General features: G+C 36.4%; 2 protein-coding genes across 4 annotated transcripts in view; one reads left to right on the top strand and one right to left on the bottom strand.

Annotated features, from left to right (window-relative positions):
* LOC135222773 (uncharacterized) overlaps window positions 1-22,528 on the bottom strand; it is a 241,158-nt gene extending 218,630 nt beyond the window's left edge. The window contains exon 1 of one of the 3 annotated variants that reach the window (XM_064261030.1): window positions 22,283-22,528. The gene's annotated coding sequence lies outside the window, so the exon portion shown is untranslated. Of the gene's footprint in view, window positions 1-22,251 lie in introns of all 3 variants that reach the window. The other 2 variants (XM_064261028.1, XM_064261029.1) reach the window with 2 other exon arrangements.
* Window positions 22,529-24,250: 1,722 nt separating this feature from the next.
* The window catches only part of LOC135222775 (uncharacterized), a 99,800-nt gene continuing 97,952 nt past the window's right edge, over window positions 24,251-26,098 (top strand). The window contains exon 1 of the mRNA XM_064261031.1: window positions 24,251-24,414. The gene's annotated coding sequence lies outside the window, so the exon portion shown is untranslated. The remainder of the gene's footprint in view (window positions 24,415-26,098) is intronic.

The following is a 26,098-nucleotide window of genomic DNA, read 5'->3' on the forward strand; positions in this document are numbered from 1 at the left end:
AATTTCATACTTGGTTTTTTTAATAGTTTTATCACAAAAAGTGCATTTTATGATGAAATTGATAACAAAAATGATATTGTAATGATACAATTAAGTTTGTTCATACTTACCTGGCAGATATATATATAGCTGTATTTTTCCGAATCCGACAGAAATTTAAACACTTACGACACACGCAGTGGGAGTCAGGTGGTTAGTACCCATTCCTGCCACTGGGAGGCGGGTATCAGGAACCATTCCCATTTTCTATTCATAATTTTTATTTCCACTGTCTCCTGAGGGGAGGTGGGTGGGTACTTGATTATATATATCTGCCAGGTAAGTATGGACAAACTTAATTGTATCATTACAATATCATTTTTTTCATGAAACTTACCTGTCAGATATATATATATATATATAGCTGAATCCCACCTTTGGTGGTGGGAGTAGACAGAATAGAAGATTTTAGGAAACTTATATATGCAGATAATTAATATCTTGGTTCCTTACCTGTTAGCATAGCTGACTTCGTGGTTACTGCCGCGTAAGTCTGCTTGTGCTACTAGAGTTGCCAGCGAGGTAGAGACCTATAAAGCTGGTGCACTCCAGATGATCTGTCAACAGGGGCGAGACCACGACGTGACTAGACCATTGACCATACAATGATGGCAACGAAGTAAAACAAAACCACCTGGCGTAGCCTACCAAAGGTATCCCGCTTAGACTAAGCTAATGGAAGGGAGATCCGCCGCAGGAGGTCAACCCCACAACCATAACACAAGTTAAAAACTCCCCTAACCATTAAAGGATAGGATGAGCGCTACCTCCTGCCCCCAAAACAGTGTCTGCAGCGACGTATGGTCCGAGCGAGTAACAATTTTCGTATGTTGCTTTCACCTCCCGCAGGTAGTATGAAGCAAACACCGAATTGCTTCGCCAATAAGTGGCGCCCAAAATGTCTTTGATTGCCATATTCTTGTGAAAAGCCACCGAAGTAGCAATAGCCCTCAACTCGTGGGCTTTCACTTTTAGAAGCTCCATGTCACTTTCACTACACTTTTCATTAGCTTCCTTAACCGTACTTCTTAAGAAGAACGCCAGTGCGTTCTTCGACATCGGAAGATCTGGTTTTTTCACAGAGCACCACAAGTTCTCCGAAGAGCCTCTGCATGCTCTGGTTTTTCTGCAAATAAAACTTGAGAGCCCTGACAGGACACCAGGATGTACAAATAGTTGAGATGAAGAAGAAGAGGAAGAGGAAGAAGAAGAAGAAAAAGAAGAAGAGGAAAACGGAAGAGAAGTAAACAAAAATGAAATGACAGAAAAAAATAAGGAAAACAAAGAACAAGATAAAAGTATGGATTGCAGAGATTACTCATTGATACTACTATGAGGCAATAAAGCAGCATACCTACGAAGAAATAAATTACGATATGACAACAGAAAAGCAATCCCGAAGAGGCTCTACCCAGATCTACACAATGACGGGAAAGAGGAAAAAATAGACAAGAAAGACAAAATCTGCAACCTTTTGAAAAGAGGGAATTGCAGATTTGGAGAAAGATGTTACTACAAACATCCTAAGATATGTCAAAACTATGAAATATATGGTAAATGTGCATACTTAGATGGATATGGGGATGATTGCAGAGATCTGCATCCAAAAATATGTAAAAACTAAAAGAAGGAAAAGGATGTAAGTTCGACAAAAAATGCAAATATATGCACCCTGTAGCCATGAATCATAATCAAATAATAACCAACCAAGTAATAAAATCCAAAATAAGAAAGAAACAAATAAAGAGAGAAATCAAGAATATCAGGTAAAAGAGAAAAGCAAAACCACCAATGAGATATGCAGAGGTGTCAGCAAAAAATTCAAAGCATCAGCTCCGAAATTCTACTCAAGAGATAATAACTGTATTTATTATGCAAGAGGATATTGCAGAAACGGAGAAAAATTGCAGATCAGACACAAAATGAATAATTATGATGAAGGAAGATCAAATATTATGGAAAAGTTGGATTTTTTAATGTCTAATTTCGGAAATGAAAAAAAGAACACATACCAGAAACAGAAAGAGACATGGAAAATCCTTATTACTACCAGTATTAAATGAAGGAGAAAACACGCAAACCATCATAGTGATGAATGCGCAGGGTTTAGTACGATAACTCAAAAAGAAAAATAGAGTACTTAGAAGAACGTAACCCAAAATGAAAAAGAAAATAGATATAATGAATATAAGTGAAACCTGGTATTCCCAAGAGACTGGGAATGATGATCAAATAAAACGGGTTCCAAACTTATAGATCAGATAGAAAAAATAGGAATCAAGGGGGAACCGCAATATATGGGAAAGACAAAAAACAAGGAAAAATATATGAGAAATATAGTGAACGTCCGAATGTGAACTAATAGCGGTAGAAATAATTTGAATCAGAAAAATTGATGAACATAGTATATATAGACCTCCTAATACTAAAGAGTTTGACTTAATAATTGAAAATTGGATGATATATGTAGAAATCACAAGGACTGGGACTATTCTCCTATCTGGTGACTTCAACTTTCCTTTCGTAGAATGGAAAGAACGAATAGGAGATTGTGGTTGTACTTATACATATAAAAAAGAGAGTAATAGTAGTGCAGAAGATAAGAGGCAATTTGAAAAGCTATTAGATATGCTACTAGAATACAACATTCAACAAATAAATCACTGCCAACAAGAAAGGAAATACTTTAGACCTAGTATTTGTGAACGAGATGAATTATGTTAAAGAAATAATAGTTATAATGCGAGTATTTCAGACCATAATGTCATAGAATTAACAGTTCATTCCAAAGCAAGTGAAAATAGAGATAAGCAAGAAATGAAAAAGTGGGAAGGATATGGGAAATACAACTTCTACAGTAAAAAAATATAAAATGGTCAGAAATTAATGAAGAATTAAACAAAGATTGGGATAACATTTTCGTAAGTGATGACATAAGGGTTAAATACGGAGATATTATAAAATATTAATTGGAGAAAAAAATAGTGGGAAAAATATATACCGAAGAAGAAAAGTAAACATCATTCATGCATACCAAGAGACAGAAGGATCTTGTTCCAGAAAATCAGAAAGTGGAAAAAAGGTCTTGCAAAAGAAAAAAATGCATGGAAAGTTATAGAACTAAAAAAGTAAGATAGAAAATGCAGAACAAAAGATTATACACAATCAAAAGAAAATGAAAAACGGGACTTGGAAGAAAAAACCCTATTAAATATCAAGGCAAAACCCCAAACTATTATACTCATATGCGAAGAAGATGAATAAAAGAAGAATAGAAATAGGCCCCTGAGAATTGAAGGGAGATTAACGAATGAAAAAAAAGGAAATTTGCAACATACTGGCAGAACGATAATAAGAGAGAATTCACCCCTAGAATAGATAATGAAGATAATGATATAGAAGTAAGGGAAAGAAAATAGTGCAATATTTAGCTGACATAGAAATTAATGAAGCTGATATTGTGCAGGCAATTAATGAAATTAAAATGGAGCTGCTGCAGGGCCGGATGGAGTCCCTGCTATTTGTTAAAGAAAGTAGTTCATTCTATCGCAAAGCCACTTGCAATATTATTAAGACAAAGTGTAGATACAGCAAGATTTATGATGAGCACAAATTAGCATATATCACCCCTACTTTCAAAAGTGGATCAAGACTAGAGGCAAGTAATTATAGGCCGTGAGTCTAACATCACATATTATGAAAGTGTATGAAAGGGTAATGAAGAAAAATATTATGAAACATTTAATAAAAATAATTTGTTTAATATAGGACAACACGGTTTCGTACCCGGAAAAAGTACACAAACCCAACTGTTAGTCCACCGTGAGAACATATTCAAAAATATGAAAAGCGGAAATGAAACAGATGTGGTTTATCTAAACTTTGCAAAAGCTTTTGACAAAGTAGACCATAATATATTTCTAAAGAAAATTAGAAAAAACACAATATCGTAGATAAAGTAGGAAGATGGTTAAAGAATTTTTACACAACAGAAAACAGATAGTTATTGCAAACGATGAGAAATTGGATGAAACCAAGGTAATATCCGGTGTGCCACAAGGTACGGTGCTAGCTGCAATATTGTTTGTTATATGATTGAAGACATAGACAGTAATGTTAAGGATTCGGTAGTGAGTAGTTTCGCTGAGACACAAGAATAAGTAGAGAAATTACTTGTGATGAAGATAGGAACGCTCTACAAAGAGACCTTAACAAAGTATAGATTGATTGGGCAGAGGTAAATAGGATGGTATTTAACTCTGATAAATTTGAATCAATAAATTATGGAGACAGAGAAGGAAAGCTATATGCATATAGGGGACCTAATAATGAGACAATCACAAATAAGGAAGCAGTTAAAGACCTTGGTGTGATGATGAATAGGAACATGTTATGCAATGATCAAATAGCAATTCTGTTGGCAAAATGTAAAGCAAAAATGGGAATGTTGTTACAGCACTTCAAAACAAGAAAGCTGAACACATGATTATGCTTTATAAAACATATGTTCGTAGTCCACTTGAATTATGCAATATGATATGGTACCCACACTATCAAAAGGATATTGCACAAATAGAGAGTGACAAAGGTCCTTTACAGCTAGAAATAGAAGAAGTTAAGGACCTAGACTACTGGGAAAGACTACAATCCTTAAAATTATATAGTCTAGAAAGGAGAAGAAGAACGCTACATGCTAATTCAGGCATGGAAACAGATAGAAGGAATAACAGAAAATATCATGGAACTAAAAATATCAGAAAGAGCAAGCAGAGGTAGATTAATAGTGCCCAAAACTATACCAGGAAAAATAAGGAAAGCACACAGGACATTAATCCACTACGCACCAGCATCGATAATGCAGCGTCTATTCAATGCGTTGCCAGCTCATCTGAGAATATATCAGGAGTGAGCGTAGATGTGTTTAAGAATAAGCTCGACAAATATCTAAGCTGCCTCCCAGACCATCCAAGATTGGAAGATGCAAAATATACCGGAAGATGTACTAGCAACTCTCTGGTAGACATTAGAGGCGCCTCACACTGAGGGACCTGGGGCAACCCGAACGAACTGTAAGGTCTGTAAGGTCAGGTTCAGGTCCCACTAGCTCCGACAACCCTTTGATCTCAAACGTCCTCGGCCAAGGGTTGGAAGGGTTTCTCGTTCGTTTGCTACCCAAGAACGTAGGGCTTAAGGAACAAACTGCACTATGATCCTTGAACCCAATGTGCTTGCTTATGACCTGTGTTTCGCTAACCCTCTTCGCCGTCGCCAGAGCGGTTAGGAAAATGGTCTTCTTAGTAAGATTCCTAAGCGAAGCTAAATGAAGCGGTTTCAAATTTGACTTGACATGAGAAACTTAAGTACCACGTCTAAATTGCACGATGGTACTTTTGGTTGGAGAACTTTCACAGTCTCAAAGGATCTAATGAGATCATGAATGTCTCTGTCATTTGCTAAGTCGAGTCCTCTATGCCTGAAGACTACAGAAAGCACGCTTCTGTAGCCTTTAATTGTGGGAACAGCTAGTTTTGCTTCTTTCCTGAGGTGAAGAAGGAAATCTGCTATCTGGCTCACAGAGGTTGAGGTGGAGGAAATGCCCTTCTTTCTGCACCAACTTCTGAAGACAGCCCACTCGATTGGTAAACTGCGATTGAGGAGGGCCTCCTTGCGGTGGCAATCGCCGTAGCCACAGGTCTTGAAAAACCCCTCGCTCTGGCCAACTTCTTGATAGTCTGAACGCAGTCAGACTCAGAGCGGGGAGGTTTTTGTGGTACCTCTCGAAGTGGGGCTGTCTGAGTAGATCTTTCCTTAGGGGCAGAGTCCTTGGAAAGTCTACCAGGAAGGACATCACCTCCGTGAACCAGTCGGCCGCTGGCCAGAAGGGGGCGATGAGGGTCATCCTCGCTCCCTCTGATGCAGCGAACTTCCTCATTACTTCCCTCGGGGAAAAAGGGATCTTGAATGGGGGAAAAGCGTAAATGTCTAGTCCCGACCAATTCCACAGTAGGGCGTCTACTGCCACTGCTCCCGGGTCCAGAAGTGGGGAGCAATAAAGCGGAAGTCTCTTCGTTCGGGAAGTTGCGAAAACGTCCACATGAGGACGTCCCCACAGCTTCCATAACGCCTGGCATACCTCCTGATGAAGGGTCCATTCCGTTGGTAGAGGCTGTCCTTGCCGACTGAGAAGGTCCGCTCGCACGTTCTCCACGCCTGACACGATTCTTGTCAGGATCGTGACGTTTTGCGACTTCGCCCATATCAGGACATTCTTCGCGATGGCGAACAGAGAAGGAGAGTGAGTTCCCCCCTGTTTCCTGAGGTATGCCAGGGCTGTGGTGTTGTCCGAGTTTATCTGAACCACTTTGTTGGAGACTTCCTCTTGGAAGAACCTTAGAGCAAGGTAAATCGCTGAAAGTTCTTTTAGATTTATGTGCCAGGACACCTGTTCCCCTCTCCAGGTGCCTGACACTTTCTCTCCCATCCCCCCTAAGTTGTTTTGCTCCCCAAACCCGTGGAGGACGCTTCGAAGAACAACACTAGGGTCGGGGTTCCGAAGCTTGAGCGAAAGTCCTTCCGCAAGCTTCTTTGGATCCAACCACCATTGAGATGCTTTTTCACTTCTTCCGTCAAATACAAGACCTCTTCTAGATCCTGTTTGCGTGACCAATTGCTTGAGAGGAAGAACTGAAGTGGTCGAAGGTGCAACCTTCCCAAGAGACAAAAGAAAACAAACTTCTCCAGTGAGGAAATGGTCCCCGAGCAGACTCATCCATTCCCTCACGAGCATGTTTCCTTCCCTAGAAAGGCTGACACTTTTGTCTAGGCATTGAAGTTGTCGCCCTGGGACGGAAAAGCCCGCCAAAAGCCAATGAGTCCATCTGAATCCCCAGATAGACTAAGGATTGCGAAGGAGTCAGATGCGACTTTTCGAGAGGTTCACCAGAAGTCCACCGGGACCTCGCTAACGACAAAGTCGTGTGAAGGTCCTTCAGACACCGGTCTTGCTATGAGGCTCGAATAAGCCAGTCGTCTAGGTAGAGAGAGATCCTTATTTTCGCAAGATGGAGCCACCTCGCAACTTTCTTCATAAGAACGGTGAACACCATCGGCACCGTGCTGAGACCGAAGCAGAGTGCCCTGAACTGGAATACCTTCCCTTTCAGGACAGACCGCAGGTATTTTCTTTGATCGGGGATGGATGGGGATGTGAAGTATGCGTCCTGAAGGTCTAAAGAGACCATCCAATCCCCCGGTCGGGTTAAGGCTGCTAGCACAGATTGAGGTGTCTCCATCTTGAACTTCTGCTTGGTAACGAAGCGGTTTAGACTGCTGACATCCAGAACGGGGCACCACCCCCCTGACTGCTTCGGCACTAGGAACAGACGGTTGTAAAACCCTGGAGAACTCAGGTCGAGGACCTGCTCCACCGCCTGCTTCTCGATCATTTGATCTAGTAGATCATGAAGCACTTTCCGTTTTTCTCCCTGATACGGAGACAAATCCTTTGGTGTCGAAGACAGCGGGGGTAACTTCAGGAAAGGAATTCTGTACCCCTTCTTGACGATGTCCAAAGACCAAGCGTCGGCACCTCTCTCTTCCCAGGCTCTCGCGAAATGTAGAAGTCTGGCTCCTACCGGTGGCTGAAGGACTTCCCTCTCACTTCCTGCTCTTAGAAGGAGCGGGGGTCTTGCCTCTGAAAGAGGCCTCTTCCTCGATGGCTGGCTTCGAGGAAGAAGCAGATCGAAAGGCTTCGATTTCTTCAAAGCAGAGGACCCAGAAGACGAAGTAGTTGTAGGCTTCCTAGAAGACTGCGCCAGAAGGTCTTGGGTTGCTTTCTCCTGGAGACTGGCGGCTATGTCCTTTACCATAGACTGGGGGAAGAGATGTTCTGAGAAAGGAGCGAAAAGTAGATCCGCTTTTTGCGCTGGCGAGACCGATTTAGCAGTAAAATTGCAAAAGAGTGCTCTCTTCTTAAGCAGTCCCGTGCTGAAATGAGCAGCCAATTCCTCAGAACCATCCCTGACGGCCTTGTCCATGCAAGACAATACACAGGACAGCTCCCCCAGACTGATGGAATCAGAACTCCTGGACCTGGCATCCAAGACTCCTAAGTCACCAGTCAGAAAATAATTAAAGACCTCATATGTCCTGGGAATAGTCCTTTACAGGGTTGAAAATCTACCTCACTATGTGCGTCCAAGAGACTTTCGAAGAAGACAGAAAAGATCTTCTGGCGGCATCCACAATACTACCAAAGTCTCCTTGAGCCGAGGCTGGAAGCTTAACTCCGACGTTTTCTCCCGTCTCGTACCACATACCAGCTTTGCCACAAAGTCTTGAAGGTGGTAAAGCGAAAGAAGTCTTGCCTGAAGCTTTCCTCTATTCCATCCAATCGTGGACCTTGCGAAAAGCTTACTTCGTAGAAAGCGACTTCTTCATTTTCACAAAGCCCGAGATCTTAGCAGCTTTGGATGACGAAAACTGAGAGGGAGGAGTACGCGGAGCTTCAGGCTGAAAAGTGTCTGCAAAGACTGATTGTAGCAGACGAGTTAAAACCTTGTAGTCCGTCGAGACTGGAGCCAACTGCTGTTCTTCGTCCACTTCGACGAAAGCGTCACTAATTTCCTCTTCAGACACTGGAGAAGTCGGAGGAAGTAAGGAAGAGTCACGAGCCTTCTCAAAAGAGAAAGAGCGGCGAACAGGAAGAGTTCCCGCTTCCACTTGCGGTGGTGGAAAACTGACGTCCGTAGGCGCGCGCTTGGCGTCCGATGCCAATCTTCTGGCGCTGACCGAAGCGCGCTCGACAGCTACAGATGCACACCTGGCGTCCACTGGCGCGCGCTTAACTTGCACCGAATCACGCTCGGCGTCCACTGAAGCTCGCTTGACTTTCACAGAAGCGAGCTCGGCGTCTAAAGAAACACGCTTCCTATCTACAGGTTTCGTAGTAGCGGATACAACCGCTTCTCGAGAGCGAGAAACGAATTTCTCACCTCCTCTAGAGAGCCGCTGGGGAGCAGAACGAACTCTAGAGGGAGAGTCAAACGGAGAGAGAGAGACGAGCGAGGAGAGGGAGAGGGAGAACGCCTCGACCTCTTCACAGGAAGATTGTCGTCCTTCCTACGGCGACGTGGGAAAGTCTCTCTAGAAGAAATTACTTCTTGAAGTTGCTGCTGCAGCGACTGGAGAATCTTGCTTGTAGGTGAAGCCTCCTTTTCTGGGGAGGGGCTGATCCTGTGAGCAGGCCAGGGGACGCCTTCTTCCTACTCCCAGGAACCGCCACTTCACGCACCTTAGAGCGACTGCGGCGCTCGAAAGAATCATCTAGGAAAGACTCCGCCTCCGAAGAATCCTTACGCTTCTTCTAAGGAGGAAAAGCAGCAAACGCACTATCAGGCGAAGAGCAAAGTTCCAGAGAACAACTTGGACGTGAAGCGTCCCGAACACAAGCCGTCCTTTTCAACGGACGTGATGCGGCATGAGAGCTCCACCCCTTGCGCGGGGAGGAAGCTTCCGAAGAGGAAAAGCACTCCTTGAGAAGACGTGCACGCGCACGCTCCTTGGCAGTCTGGGTAGGTTGGTCAGAAGCTGCCGAAGGCACGCCAGATCGGTGGGGGTTCCTCATAACCCTCCTTCGACTTTCGACATGCTCTCTCCCCATAACCTGGGAGTCAAGCAGAGGTCTAGGTCTAGAGGCGGAATGAGGCCGATCTGACGCACCCTCCACTACACAAGGGGCACTTTCACTGCACTTTTCTTCACTTTTGCTCTCCAGAGCTAACACTTTTAATTCTAAGTTACGAATCGATTCAAGAATTAAAGATAAAGTATTACCTTCTACCGACACTGCTTCAGGGGCTGGAGGCAATACTACAGGGGTAGGAGCATAAACTACAGGAGGGTTAGCAGGAGAATCATTAAACTCTTGAATCGTTTTGCCTGTTACGAACAACGAAAACACTCCTGGAGGAAGACCTCCTTAACCTATCTCGCTCAAGTTTCTTAAGATAGGTTTCATACGCCTTCCACTCAGAATCTGTTAATCTTTCACACTCCTTACAACGATTTTCAAACGTACATTCATTCCCCCTGCAAACCTTACAAACAGAATGTGGGTCTACTGAAGCTTTCAGTAGCCTACCTCTACATTCAGACATAGAACAAAATCTAGCGCTAGCTGAACTAGACCCTGACATCTTGATCAAAGAAAAATCAATACCAAAATCAAATCAATCCAAAGTCAACATGTGCCAAGCCACCGATCCAATTCAGATACCAAAGAAAAAACCAAAAGGGATACTCAAGTAGCCAGTCATGTTTCCAAAATCTGGACGGAGGTGCTGCAAACGTTGTTTACAGCACCGGCGACAGAAAAATTATGAATAGAAAATGGATATGGTTCCTGATACCCGCCTCCCAGCGGCGGGAATGGGTACTAACCACCTGACTCCCACTGCATGTGTCGTAAGTGTTTAAATTTCTGTCGGATTCGGAAAAATACAGCTATATATATATCTGACAGGTAATTTTCATGAACAAAACCAGGAATTTGTGGATATTTCCCATAGAAAAATACCGCGAATGCGCGAATTTTCCGCGAATAATGCAGGTGCAAACGTTTCCCGAGGGGCAAATCCGACGAATTTGTGTGAGTCCGCTGAAATCCCCGGATAGAAACGCGAATACGGGGGGTCCACTGTATATATTATTGATATATTATATATATATATATATATATAATATATATATATATATATATATATAATAAATAATTCTATATCTATTCGTATTATTCTATTATATATCCTATATCATATAATGTCTATTATCTATATATGATCTAATTATCTATCTATATCTATTATCTAATATTTATATCCTATATCTAATATATATCTTATATTATACTATATCTATATATATCTATATCTATATAATATGCTTATATCTATATCTATAAATCGATAATGTATATTATTAATAATATATATATATAATATATATATATTTATAATATATATATATATATACAGCTAGTTACTTCGAGATACGAAATGGCTCTACTTTTATACGAAAAACTCAAGATACGAAAGCCAATTGCGAAAAATTTTAACTGCTCTACATACGAAAAGTTTTCAAGGGGTACGAAAGGGTTTGTTGCTCTGTAAATTTCCGCCGAGATTCGCCCGGAACCCACCGAGAACAACTTTTAAAACTCCCCCCCTGCGCCGCCAACTGAGTAAACTCGCCCCCTCCATCCCGCTCCCGCTCTCCCATTGGTTCCTGATGCTAGTCACCCCGCCCTAAGGTACCTGCTTCTCCCTATTGGTCTAGCATCTACCCCTTCTGCGTTTAAGTATTCTGTTGGTAAAATGGTTGCTGTAAATTGAAAAACAAACTTATTCATTGCAATAACATTTAATCAAAAAAAAAAACATAGGTAAATAGATAGAATAAAAGAATATAAATGAATGGTTATTATATACTGATTTTGGTAGTTTCAGTAGTTGAATAGAGATAATAATTTTGAAAAATTTATGGCTTACTGTGTAAAAGTTGATTTGCTTGGCGATCGTTCGAATACTCGTAGTTCAGTGTGGATTTAAGTAAACAGATGTTTGGAAGCTTTTTTTTGTTTTTGTTTATTCTAGTTAATGGTCTACTTAATAATTATTTGAAAATGAAGTACATGCCATACATTTTAATAAAAAAATTTTGTGAATTAAAGATTAAAATAAAAATAAAATAAATAAATCAGACTGTCAACAAATTACGTAATTTTTAGAATTCTTCTTCTTTTTTATTATTACCGTTATGTAATACGTTTCTGTTTGCTTATTTAGTCGTGTCCAGTAACTCTGTATCTCCATTAAGGTCAAGGATAGAATAAAGAATAGCAATGAATGGTTATTATAGCTGGTTTTGGGTTGGTTTCGTTAGTTGAAAGAGAGATACTAATGACAACTTTATGGGCTTTTCCTGTGTGCTAGGTCAAAAATGATTGCTTGGCGGCTCGTTTCGATTATTCTCGTAAGACGGGTATAGCTGAATGTAACAATCGAATTCGGAATTGGAAGGTTTGGTTTTTTGTTTGTTTGTGTATTTATAGGTTAAAATGATTCTTAAATTAATTTATTTGAAATGAGTAACATACTGATTATTTATCTGGAGCATTTTAATTGGCCATAATTTCTTAAAGCAGCTTTTAGCTCTTATGGTTTATGATGATCAGAGTCATAGACTAAGGCTACATTAGCAACCGCTGAACATATGGTCTAGGCTTATTGCTAAGGGACATATGCTAAACAGTCCTAATATTATGCAGTAAAAATGTGGGGTTGAACCATTGCATGCAGTTTTGAATATTACTCCAAGTATGTGACAGTAATTTTGGCCATTTTTGGAGTTCATATTTTCTTCCGTCGTTAACCCCGCCAAGAACCATGTGTTTTAGGCCCTGGAAATGTCAATTTACTGGGGTGTTTTTAGGGAGGGCTTGGAACGGTATTAGGCCATTTGTAGCATGGTAAAATGATTTTCCAAGCTACGAAAAAATCATGGAATACGAAGGCCGTCTCTGGAACGGATTTAAATTTCGTTATCTTCGAGGTAACCACTGGTATTATATATATGAATATATATATACATATTATATATAATATATATTTATATATATATATATATATATAATAATTATATATAAGCTATAGATATATATTATATATATTATATATATATATATGTTATATATCTAGTATTATAATTATCTATATATTATTATATATGCATGCACAAAAAAATCACAGTAGAGATGCATGTGACCGGCTCATTGAAATAAGCGAATACCATATGGAAAAATGATAGGCAAAAAATCCAAGGTGCTTTTCCATTTTTTACTAAGACTACTGTCCCAGGAAAGAAGAATGAACTACAGTTTGGAAAGAAGTTGTCAGGTAAACAAAACGATCGCAATAACTACCATATTGGTTAAATGTCCAAAAGGGCGTAAAAATCAAAGAGATAATCCAGGATTATCGGATATCAACATGGTAACAACTATAGATTTAATTAACCCTAACAGAAACTACAATTAATAGTCCAATTTAAGCCCTAACCCATAAACTACAATATAGGTCCCCAAACATGTAAAAAAAAAAACTTTTTCATTATGAAGGTTATGGAAGTTTAAAACAAAATCAACCAAGACCTTAAATTTAGAACAGTTTCCATTTTTGTTTTTATTTGATGCAAACAGATTCAACTGGATAATTCCTTTTAACTGTGTCATTACATTGGATTAAGGCTCTTGCTTTGAACTCCAGTTTTAATAGGTATGAATCTAAATCTCTCATATGTAATGGAATAATACATTCGGAATGTTTGCCCCAAGTTCTTCACAGAAGATAATTTGGTGCTTTTTGTTTGAGTCCATTGTTAGAGATAATTTTACCCGGTTTGTCCCCATAACATACTTTATCCACAACTTTTTACAAAGGAAATTTCATCACGTGCAGCTTGGGAAAGATCTTTGTTAGGATAATTTTTTGATTACTAAAACCTGAAACCCTTGATTAATTAATTTACTGAAAACAACAATTTATGTTAAAAAGCTTTAAAATTCTAGGAATTTCTAAATCAACCTTTCATCATAGGGTAATTTTAGAATGTTATGCTTACTGAAATTCAAGTTTTTTATTGTCTAGCTCTTTTGTTTTTCCTAAGCTCTTTTCCATGTGCCACATCTAACAAAGTCCTTGGGTATTTTTAAGTTTTAAGGCATATCATAAATAGTTTTAATCTCAGTGTCCAATAAACTGCAGGCTGACAATCACATAAGAAGCCCTAAGGAACAGTCCCAGAAAAAACAGATAAGTTTAACATTTTGATGGTGATTAGGAGTAGTAATGAACAAAGAGGCAATTTTAGTTAGTTGATTTTCGAAAGACTGGAAAAGGAAGGTGAAAATTTCTATGGACCAAAGTTTACGTCGCGAAATGCAAATTACAATTTCTTTTCTTCTCTACAGTAATTTTATAAAGGGGAAGGACCTAAATTATTTGATATTTAATAAGGAATTCTTGGAGAGTTTTCGTGACCTGGCCAAATACAGAAAATATCACATCCACATACCTCGAACCATATAAGTTTTTTGGGGCTAAAATTCTTGGTAAGGATTTTTTAGTCGAAAAAAAATTTAAAAAAATTCCCATGTAAAATATTTGCTATGCACCAGTACATCAATGGGGAATTTACCCCATAGCCATGGCAAAACTTTTGTGCAAAAACAATTCCCCATTAAAACAAAATTTATTTACTTTTCTTTTGGCATGACATAACCTTATTGAGACCTGACTCAGGTTTGTTGCTACAGTTTAAGTCGAAATATCAATAAACATTCTACTTCATCCATCCCAAAACAAAAATTCAATCATGTAAATTATCTCGCCAGGCACTTTTGTAAATAAAGAAGAAACATCCTAAACTAACAATATTAAAATCAAAATTCAAATTTTTTAAATATTCAACATTTTGTTTATAAAATCAACATTGTTTTTTTACATTCTTGTTTAAAGAAATGTTTTCCTACCCCAAGGGTGTAATAATTTTTACAAGCCATTTACATAAATTATATGTTACCCTGATCCCTGAACTGAATGTGATTGATTGGTCTAATAGGGTTATTGATACTGATTGTTGTGTCTTGGCCTAAACCATACATTATAAGGGTGGGGAAACACATTGCAGGTGTAAACTAAAGGTTCCCAGTCCCCCTTTAAAAGAATGGGATTTAATTTGTTTTGTTATTAAAAATGGGAGTTCACTGTCCTGTAGTAGGATCAAGCCTCAGTTTCGTGTAAGTTATCAGTTATCACTTAACAATGCCACTATTTTATTTACATAGTCCCACTTTTTAGTTCAATATTACCTCACTGAATTAGAACTTTATCTGCCTTTGTTACTTTGCACTGTTTCAACTTTTTTTAATTTTTCCTTATATGGCCTGGAATAAATCATTATCGGTGTACATTAGGGGATGAAGGCTTGCTCATAGCACCATAACACAATACCTTTCTTACAAACAAATTTATTGATATCCTCAGGACACCAGATTGGTTGTTAAATTTTTCCAAATAACAAAAAACATGATCTTGAAATGTCGACATAGTCCAACAGGTTGACCATTAGAACAACCAAAGCTAATCCTTTTCCATAATACCCAAAGCTGCTATTCATAGCACTATTAATATATTCTAATATATATATAATATCTATAGATATAATATATATATAATATTTAATATATATATTATATTTATATTATATAATATTATTTATATATCTTTCATATTATATATATATATACATATATATATAATATTATATCTATATCTATAATATATTACATTATTATATATATATTAATTAATATATATATTATATTATTATTATGTTAATATTAATATAATATATATATATATACTATATATCTATATAAATATAATAGATATAAAATATTATAATATAAGATATATATAATATGTATATATGTATATAAATTGTATAGATAATATATACAATATAATAATGTATAATATATATGTAAATATATTTATCTAATATAAAACTAATAATATATATAATAAATATTATATTATTATGAATCTATATATAGTATAAAATTATATTATATATAAAATTTTTAAAATTAAAAAAAAATAATATATATTATATTATTATATTATTTATTATATATTATTATATAAATTATAATATATATATGTATATATATAATTAGATGTATATACTATATAGTATATATTATTATATAATATAAATAAAATATATATATATAATATTAATATATATATAATATATATATAATATATATATTGTTATATATTTGTCATATGTCTAATATAATATATATATTAGTATATATATATAATAGATTGTATTATATTATATATATATATATATATATGTAATTATATATATCGTATGTATAATGTTATATATATATCATGTTATAATATATATATTATTAATTTATGTAATTAATCTATTATTTGTATCATATTTGTATTTAGTTAATGTATGTATATATATAACAATATATATCTAATAGTATATTTGTCATATATGTTATATTATGTATTATATATATGTGTATATTTTATGTATTTATATAGTTATATATTATGTATATATTGTATATATGTTATATATGTATATATGTATATATTATTGATAAATAATCTATAATATATGTATACTATATTTATTTTATATTATAAATGTGTATATTATCTTGTCTATATTTTATATATGTATAGATATTCTCTGTATATTGTATATATAATATTATATATATCTCATGTCTATTACGTGATCTAATAATATCTCTATAGTATATATATATAATATATCTAATTACTTAATATATATCTATTATAATAGCATCTATATATATACTACCCATTATATATATATAACATGTATATATATATTATGTATGTAGTATACTATTATAGATACATATATAAACATATATAGTCTATAATATATAGTATACGTATATATATTCTATATCCATATATATATATACATATACTATATACCATATATACCCATATATTATATACATATTACTATATTATTATCTATATCTAGTATCTAATATATATATGATATATATATATACTATATATATGTATATATATACATATATACATATATCTATATTTATATAATATATATGTATATATATATGCTATATATATATATATATAATATTATAATATATATATATAATATATATTGATATGATTATATATACATATATATATTAATATAATATATATAAATTGTTTCTATATATATTACATATATATATATATATATATATATATATATAGATATTATTAACATCTATATATATGATATATATATATATATATATATATATACCAATATATATATATAATATAATGTATATAATATATCTATTAATACATATAGATAATTATTATACATTAATTATCTAATATAGATATATATATTAAGATTATAGTATATATATAATATGCCCCCCAACATATATTACATATATATATATATACATATATATATATTATTATAATATATATATATATGTATATATATATATATATAATCATACAGGGGTGGGTCCTCGATTTGTACGAACGACGTTTGATTCCGTTGTCTTAAGATGCGTCGAAAAAAAAAAAAAAAAAAAAATAACACGATTTTCAGTGTAAGTGTCGGAACATTAATTAAAAAATACCACATTGATTTAATGTAAAATGCCTATCAATAACAACGAGAGAACAATTCCTTACCTTTATTAATTTGATTGGCTTGCACACTGGAGAGGAAGCTGCGGTGCTGGAGAGACTGGGGGAGGTTAGTGAAGAGAAAAAGAACCTCCAGAAGATGCTGGAGATGCTGAGGCAGTGATTCTTGAGGTGAGGCAGAACATACTACTGGAGATGCTGAGGCAGGTGATTCTTGATGGTGAGGCAGAACATACTACTGGAGATGCTGGGGCAGGTGAGTCTTTAGGTGAGGTAGAACCTACAGAAGGTGCTGGAGATACTGGGGCAGGTGAGTCTGGGTTAGCAGAACTTCAGAAGGTGCTGGAGATTGTGGGGCAGCGAGTCTGGATTAGCAGAGGGAGCTGAGGTAGAGGGTACAGGATCTCCTGCAGGCCTCTCTACCGTCTTGAAATACTGCTCCAGGTTAGTCTGAACAGAGAGCGACCTCTTTTCATCCAGATCTCCTTGTAACACTGCATCAATCCATGACGCCTCTGGAAACCCTAGTGAACCTGTCCAAGTTGGGATCCTGAGCCTCAAAAGTTGACAACGCTTGCTGCAACTCTGCAAACCTCTTGTCAAGTCCTGCCTTGTGAAAGCCTTAGGCTCTGGCGTGGTGCTTCTTCTTCTTCCTCTATCATCTGCTTCTCCAGTTGTTATCAGGTCCTCACAGATAACTCCTCGCCATGAGCTCCAGCAGCTCTGTAACATCATCACCCTCCATCTCCAAATTGATTTCTTAACTCAGGGCAACAACGTTCTTGACAACTTGCTGAACTGTGTCCTCAAACCCATGGAAAATCATTCACAAATTGAGGACAAATTTCTTCCAGACACCATTCATGTTTTGTTTTTCTAACCCCTCCTCCCAGGAATTAGCAATGTTCTTTACAGCATCAAAGGATGTTGTAGGATTTTTTCCAAAAGTCCTTCAGAGTCAAGTCCTTCTTGGTTTCAGTTGCCTGTAAAGCCATAGCAATTGTCCTTTGTAGGGTAGTAGGCCTTGAACGAAGCAATCACTCCTTGGTCCATAGGCTGTAAAAGGGCCGTGGGTATTAGGTGGAAGGTAAACCACCTATTGACATTAGGTTGAAGTCTACCAGCTGGGCAGGGTGTCCCAGGGGCATTGTCCAGCACTAGCAACACCTTAAAGGGGATACCCTTGGAGGCGCAATACCGCTCCACACTGGGACAAAATGTTTACGAACCAGTCCTCAAAACACTGCAAGTGGTCACCCATGCCTTCTTGTTGGACTTCCAAATTACTGGTAGTTGACCCTTCCAAATGCCCTTGAGTCCCTTGGATTTTCAGCCTGATACACCAACAAGGGCTTCAGTTTGTAAGTCGCCAGCAGCATTACCCCAAGAACTAAAGGTTAGCCTCTCCTTGCTGGCTTTATGACCGGGGTGCTGACTTCTCCCCTCCTTGGCGATGTAAGTGCGGTTAGGCATAGTTTCCAAAACAAACCTGTCTCGTCTACGTTAAACACTTGCTGAGCAGATAATTAATACTCAGACAACGCTTTAGGAAATTCACTCGCTGCTTTCTCATCCCCACTAGCAGCTTCACCTTGCCACTTTAAGGTTATGGTATTGGCCCGAGCCTTAAATCGCATAAACCAACCCCTACTAGCCACAAACTCTTCACTTTCACTTCCCTCCCCCTCCCCCTTTTTCTTTTTTTTGCTCGCTTCAAACAATCTTTTCGCCTTCTCCTGAATCACCATAAGGCTGACTGGGATACGCCGTTGATTTTGGTCTTCCAACAAAGCACCAATACCTTTCCATTTCAATTATTAGACCACTACGCTGCTTAGTTATCACTGTCGCTTTCATAGGAGCAGATCCTTTCACATGTTCAACGATGAGCTCTTTATCTTTGATAATGGTAGCAACGGTCGAACGGCTAAGGCCAGCGAGCGGCCAATGTTTGTTGGCGTTTCTCCCTTCTCAGATTGCTTTGTAATGTCCACTTTATTTCCATGGTGGTGGCCTTTCTTTTCTTCGATGCACTACCATCAGAAGAGTCCGCCCTTGCACTTGGGAGCCATAACAAAGCAAAAAGTTACAAAAACGATACAACACGAGGGAGAGAGAGGCAGTGTAAACAACCAAAATGGCGTATGGGCGAGGAATGAGCGTAGCGAAGCGACGCCGTCCTCTCCCCCACAAAGCATATTCTTCCGCCGTGCGCGCCGGAACTAGTTCGCGTTTGTTTACGTCGCTTACGACGCTAACCGCGAAAGACGGAACGATGCAAAATATTGTTTTTTATATTTTTATGGGGGCGCGTTCGTAACCACGAAACATCGTAAGTCGAGACCGGCTTAACCCGAGGACTTACAGTATATATATATAGGTATATACCATATTATATACATATATATATATATATTATATATATATATATCTATAAATATATATATTATAATAGTATAAGTATACATATATATACATCCTAATACAATATCACATATATCATATATATATTATATATCTTATATATATCTATTTATTATAATTATATATATATAAATTTAATTATATTAATATATATTATATATATCATATAAATAAAACAAATATATAGTATATATTATAATATATATATATATATCTTATAATTAATATATATATTATTATATATATTATTGTATATATATTATATATATATATATATAGATAGTATACATCATATATGTATATATATATAATAAATATTTATATATATTATATATAATATATATATATCTATATATATATATACATATACATATGTATACATATGTATATTAATATATATAATATAATTAGATATATTATAGAATCTATATATCTTATCTATAATATATCTATCTATTATATATACATATATATATAAATATATATTAATATATATATCTATATTCTATCTTTATATTATATAAATGCCATCTTATATATATAAATATTATACAATATATTATATCTCTATATATTATCTATATATTATATCTACCAATTATATTACATATTATGCATACATATAATGCATATTGTAATATATATTTACATATGTATATATATCGTAAACCAACTCCCCCCATGAATAGTTTATAACCTCCGAATAGTTGGAACCCCTATAAAATGCTTAAAACCTCCTATTTTGTTAGTTAAAACTCAAGAAAAACCACTAAAAAAATTTTAATTTTTATACCTTTTTTTTTAAGTTTTATCACAAAAAGTGCATTTTATGGTGAAATTGATAAAAAATACAGGAATATGTTGATATTTCTCATAGAAGAATACCGTGAATAGGTGAATTTTCTGCAAATAATGTGGGGAAATGTTCCAGAGAGAAATCCGCAAAGCCATGAGTCCACGAATCTGGAAAACGCGAATACAGCGGGTGCCACTATATACTTATATATATATATATATATTGTATGTGTATGTATATATTATATATATGTATATATATATATATATTATATAGATATATAATTTTGTATTTCTGCACATATTGCATAAATAATATGTTAAACAGGTTCCCCTCCAATAATATTTGTCTGAACCATTCATTTCTTCAAAGTATGGTTTCTTTGGTTTCTTAGAAACTTTCTTGTGTTTTTACATCTGCACTAAGTATTGCACATTATATTTTTTATATTGTATATGTGTTTCCCAAGTAACTGGTTAGATTGTCACAGTAGTGTGAAATCTTCCCCGTACATGACGTTCATTTGCCCCCCCAACATTTTGACCAATCAAAATCCTGGTTACCTACCTAGGACTGTTAAACTAATTGCACTTCTTATATCACTTAACTACGAGTTCTGGTCGGTTCAACACTGCAGTCTTTTCATTCTTACAGTATCCATACTTTTCCAGTTAGATGTGATAACAGGTCTGTAAATTATCGTCATTTCAGTTTATATTACTGCAGTAATTACATAAAATTATTCATTAAGGATTGTTCATTGTGAACATTAGTGTTTGCAACCCCCTTATGTACCAACAACATGAACACTCTTTCGTTGCGTTACCTTGGACGAAACTTAGGGGAAGTGTTTGCTTTTTCCTTGGAAATTGATTTTTCCTAGTTTTAGTGCTTTTGATGAAGAAGTATTCTTTTGAGAGATTTAACTGTTAGGTATTTACGTCCAACTTTCTCTACCTAACAACCAACCCCCTTACGCCCCCTTTACCAACTCGTATCTTGTGGATACCTAACCACCGTGTTCAAGTACTATTTTACCGGCCGTGTTCCAGCTTCGCATTAAGCTAAGTTCCTAATTCATATTGCAAAGGACAGAGGGTTTGTCTATTGTGTAGGAACAAAGAATTTTAGTGATTTTCCACTGGAGGTAGATCTAGGGTACCTGTCTGCGCCGGCCCAGACTATGGCAGTTGCAGTTTTTCTATGCAGTTTTACCTACTGAACAAGAATTTTAAGTAATATTTATTCGGACGACTTTAATCAACCCCCAGGGGCCAGTACTAAACACGGCGAAATACATTGGATGCCCCAATCCCTAGTGGATGTTGTATCCGCGGTTACGTTTTTTGCAGGGTAACTCTAAAGAATAGTTCTGCACAAACTGCAAGGAACGTAACCGCGGATACGACATCCACTAGGGATTGGGGTGTCCAATGTATTTCGCCATTTTTAGTACTGGCCCCTGGGAGTTAATTACAGTCGTCCGAATAAATGTTACTTTAAATTCTTGTTCAGTACTAAGTAATATAGGCCTAACATAGAAAACGTCAATTGCCATATAGCTAGTCTAGGCCACCGCGGATTGCTTCTGTAGAAATACCCCACTGGACTAGCCTATATAGGCTAGGTACCATCAAACAAAACAGTATACCCTATCTAAGTACTGGTACTACCTACCTAGGGTGGTAGTACTTACTGAAGTGGGTACCTAGGGTCTGATTCAATTTCGCTTCACAATTTCTTCGGCTGCGATGACACAGGTGGTCGCTATATACCTTGGTGATGGCTACTTATGAAAGTCCTTATACAAACACGAGGAAAAGAAAATATCCTTTTTAAAAGTTCCCATTCGCACTTTGCTCTTGTTTGACAGCTTCGTAGAACGTTTGTTTACAAACTTTGGAATGTTGTCACAACAATCGAAAAGAAGATTACCCGGCGTTCACTTGCATGTGGCGTTACATTGCGACCAACTTTCTTTTTTAGTATTATTTCTCATTTTATGACGTCATCGAATTTTCTTTATTGCATTATTATAAATTAGTACTTTTTCATTATTCCACAAACAATACAAAATTATCAAATGCGAATAATAGGCGATGTTGATTTAGGCAGAATTTCTTTCAATACGCATTACTTCAGGTCTTGTTTTAGGTAAGTGAAGTCATCAGAAATATGTTGGTGTATGAATTCCTATTACTTCTTGTCTTCACCAAGCTTTTCCACTGAAGATATTTGAACTTGGGAGTGTTTATTAATAATAATAAATTGTCGATGAAGACCGTGTATTGCATATTGTAAAAAAAATATGAAACTGTCATAGAAACATTGCATTTATTAGAAAACGCCTAAATGAAGATACTCTGAAAACAGCATTTTGCAACCAGATAGTACTTTCGAAGCTTGACTACTGCAACTTTATATACTACGGTCTCCCTAACTACTTACTAAGAAAATTGCAAGGAGTACAAAACAGTGCCGCCAGATTAATAAAAGGATTACGTTCCCGTGATAGAATAACCCCAGCACTAATTGAGCTACATTGGCTCCTTGTAAAAGCAAGAATATAATATAAAATACTTCTTACAGTCTTCAACGTACTAAAATATGGTGAACCAACATAGATACCTGAGAAACTAATTAAGCTTCTTTAGACTTGAAATGAATACTGTAATCAGACATGCAAGTGAAGCATATAGGTACAGGCAATTTGAACCTAGAGTAAATTGTAAGTCATGCGAAAAAGCATTTGTACATTGCACACCAAGATTATACAACAAAATGCCGCCTGAAGTGAAGATCATACAAGAAGAAGAAAAATTTAAAAAGAACTAAAGACTCTCCTATTGTGCAGGAGCTATGATAGGTAGTGGCGAGAAAACATTAAAAGACAATTATAAAATAGTATATAAGAAGCACCTTATTTTGAAGACGTACAAGAGCCCGCCAGAGAGAGTCATCCCTGTGGAGGGTTATACATAAAACCAAGCAAGGTGAACAAAGTGAACTTTAGGTCTGCAAACTTGTACAGGCAAATGGCCAAACCAAAGAGGCCTGAATTGCTAAACTTTATACACTATATAAAATCAACTAAATAAGAACATTTTAAAACTGACCAGCATACAGCAGATTACAAAAAAGTGCTTTAATCTAGGTGCTAAGGCCCATAAAAATGGATGATTTTACTCAGTATTTTACTCAGTAACAATAATTTCATAATATATGACGTATTTTTTGGCATTTGGCTTCCATTTTCTTTAGACTGAGATCCATAATTCGTTAACCTTTCGCGTTTACGTCCTTGTAGAACAACTTACTCATTTAGTTAGTAAAGAGCCAGGGTTAACGTGTCAATAAAAAATCAATTAGAAACCTGTATGTATTGAACCCTGTTCATGGTAGTCAGTGACTGCTGTGGGGCGCGACCAGGGTGAAATGCACAGAGCTATTATAGCAACATTATAAAGACTTAACAGAAAGGATATATATATATATATATATATATATATATATATCATTATATATATAATATATATATATATATATATAAGTGTGTGCACATGGTTGTGTTTTTTTAAATCAGCGAAGATAAATAAAATAATGCTATATTTTTCTCAACATCACAGATTTATATCAAAGCAGTCGTAATTATAAGAGAAGCAATATTATATTTGAGAGGTTGTGCAACTGCTTCAAGAATGACGAGGCGTTGCGCTGTCTCAAACAACTGTAAGATATGAGAGAGACTTGGATTCGTCCGTGCTCGTCACCATCGTCAAATGACAGTGAACAAGTCTCACGTTCAGGAAAGTTCAGGCACCGATAGGCAGACTTTTTTCAGTAAGTGGTTTAATGGTTATAACAACTGTAACACATCGCCAGCAAAAATCAACATATAGGTAGCTAAGGAGTTTGGGTCAAATTTAGTAGTTTACCTAGGCCATGATTGCATTTTGGACTAGGCAACTAGCCTACCACCTTGATATAGGCTACCTAGCCTATTAGTAGTAGTTAGGCTAGAGCTACTAGGCTAATTGTCATGTTTTCATACCTACCGAGGTGAGGTATGGGTTTCAGTAGATCTATACTAGTACCTACGTATAACTAGCCTATTCCACGGCGACCTAGACTACTATATGTCAGTTGCGTTTTTTCTAGTGCAGTTTTAGCCTACCTCTTGAACAAGAATTTAAAGCAATATTTATTTGGTAACTAAACTGGTATTTACCTTTGAACTCTATACATCAGTACACTGCGCCCGTTGGTACCGTCGTGTAGCGTCGCCGAATGCTTATACAGGAAAACCTGGGAAACAACCGACTGGACTAGCTGATCCAGTTTTCACCGGGTGGGGATCCACCCTGCGAAAAAGTACTTTAACACGTCCTGACATCTGAGATGGGCACCAGTCACGTGTCATCAGTGGAGAGAGCAACAGCTTAAGACCTCTACTCACCTTTCGAAGTAAGTATTTTCTCCAAAGTTAAAAATTAAGGTCATATTTTATGATTAAACAGAGGTTAATGAATGTCTAGCCATGCGCAGTGCAAACATACCTCCATGACGCTTTCGAAACTTTTACTTACATCATTAAAATTGCAGAAGATCGACGCCATCTTGATGTTTGCGGAGTCAGTTGTGTCAATAAACTTTCCATTCCATGTGCTAAATCCGCACACCACTCTTACTCATAGACGCTAGGGCACTTTCTTCACAACAATCGTCAACATTGACACCAACTTCCTGGTACATCCAAGGAAACTACGATTTTTTGGTAGAAAGAAGAAGCATGCACTAGATAATTACATAAATAAATAGTTAAACAACAGTATAAGGTCATGAATTGCATAAATTTTTTACATATTCATGATTATTAATATGAAAATATTCGTTGTTGAAAAAGTAACTAGATTCCTGACTTAAATATAAACAGTTTTGCTATGAAGAGTAGCTACGGCGTTGTTTGCGCTCTTCTATTGTTTATCAGTGTTGCCAATTGGTATGTGTTTACTCTAAACTGGGTATAAGACTTACATAAAACTGTGGAAATAAGTGAGATTAGAGTATCTATTTGGAGTATTAATACATATTAGATCATTTTTATCATTATTGCATTACTATGACAACTAGAATTCATGGAAACAGTTTGTAAATGCATCAGCATTTGTGTTTGTTTGTTTTTATGGTATTTTTACATCGCATTGAACCAGAGGTTATTCAGCAATGGGACCAACGGCTTTACGTGACTTCCAAACCACGTCAAGAGTGAACTTCTATCACCAGAAATACACATCTCTCACTCGTCAATGGAATGGCCGAGAATTGAACTCGCGACCACTGTGATAGGACGCCAACAGCATGCCAACCATGCCACTGAGGCGCATCGGCGTTTGTGTGAAGCTCCACTAAATTGGCAACCATGACATTTAGCCGTCGTCTGCTCGTATCTACTTTAGAAATATCTGCAATTTTTTGGGGTTAATTTGGTTGCAAAATAGGGATAATAGACATGAATTAAAATAAA

This window comes from Macrobrachium nipponense, chromosome 8 (assembly GCF_015104395.2).
Source record: "Macrobrachium nipponense isolate FS-2020 chromosome 8, ASM1510439v2, whole genome shotgun sequence".
In the NCBI taxonomy this organism is placed as follows: Eukaryota; Metazoa; Arthropoda; class Malacostraca; order Decapoda; family Palaemonidae; genus Macrobrachium; species Macrobrachium nipponense.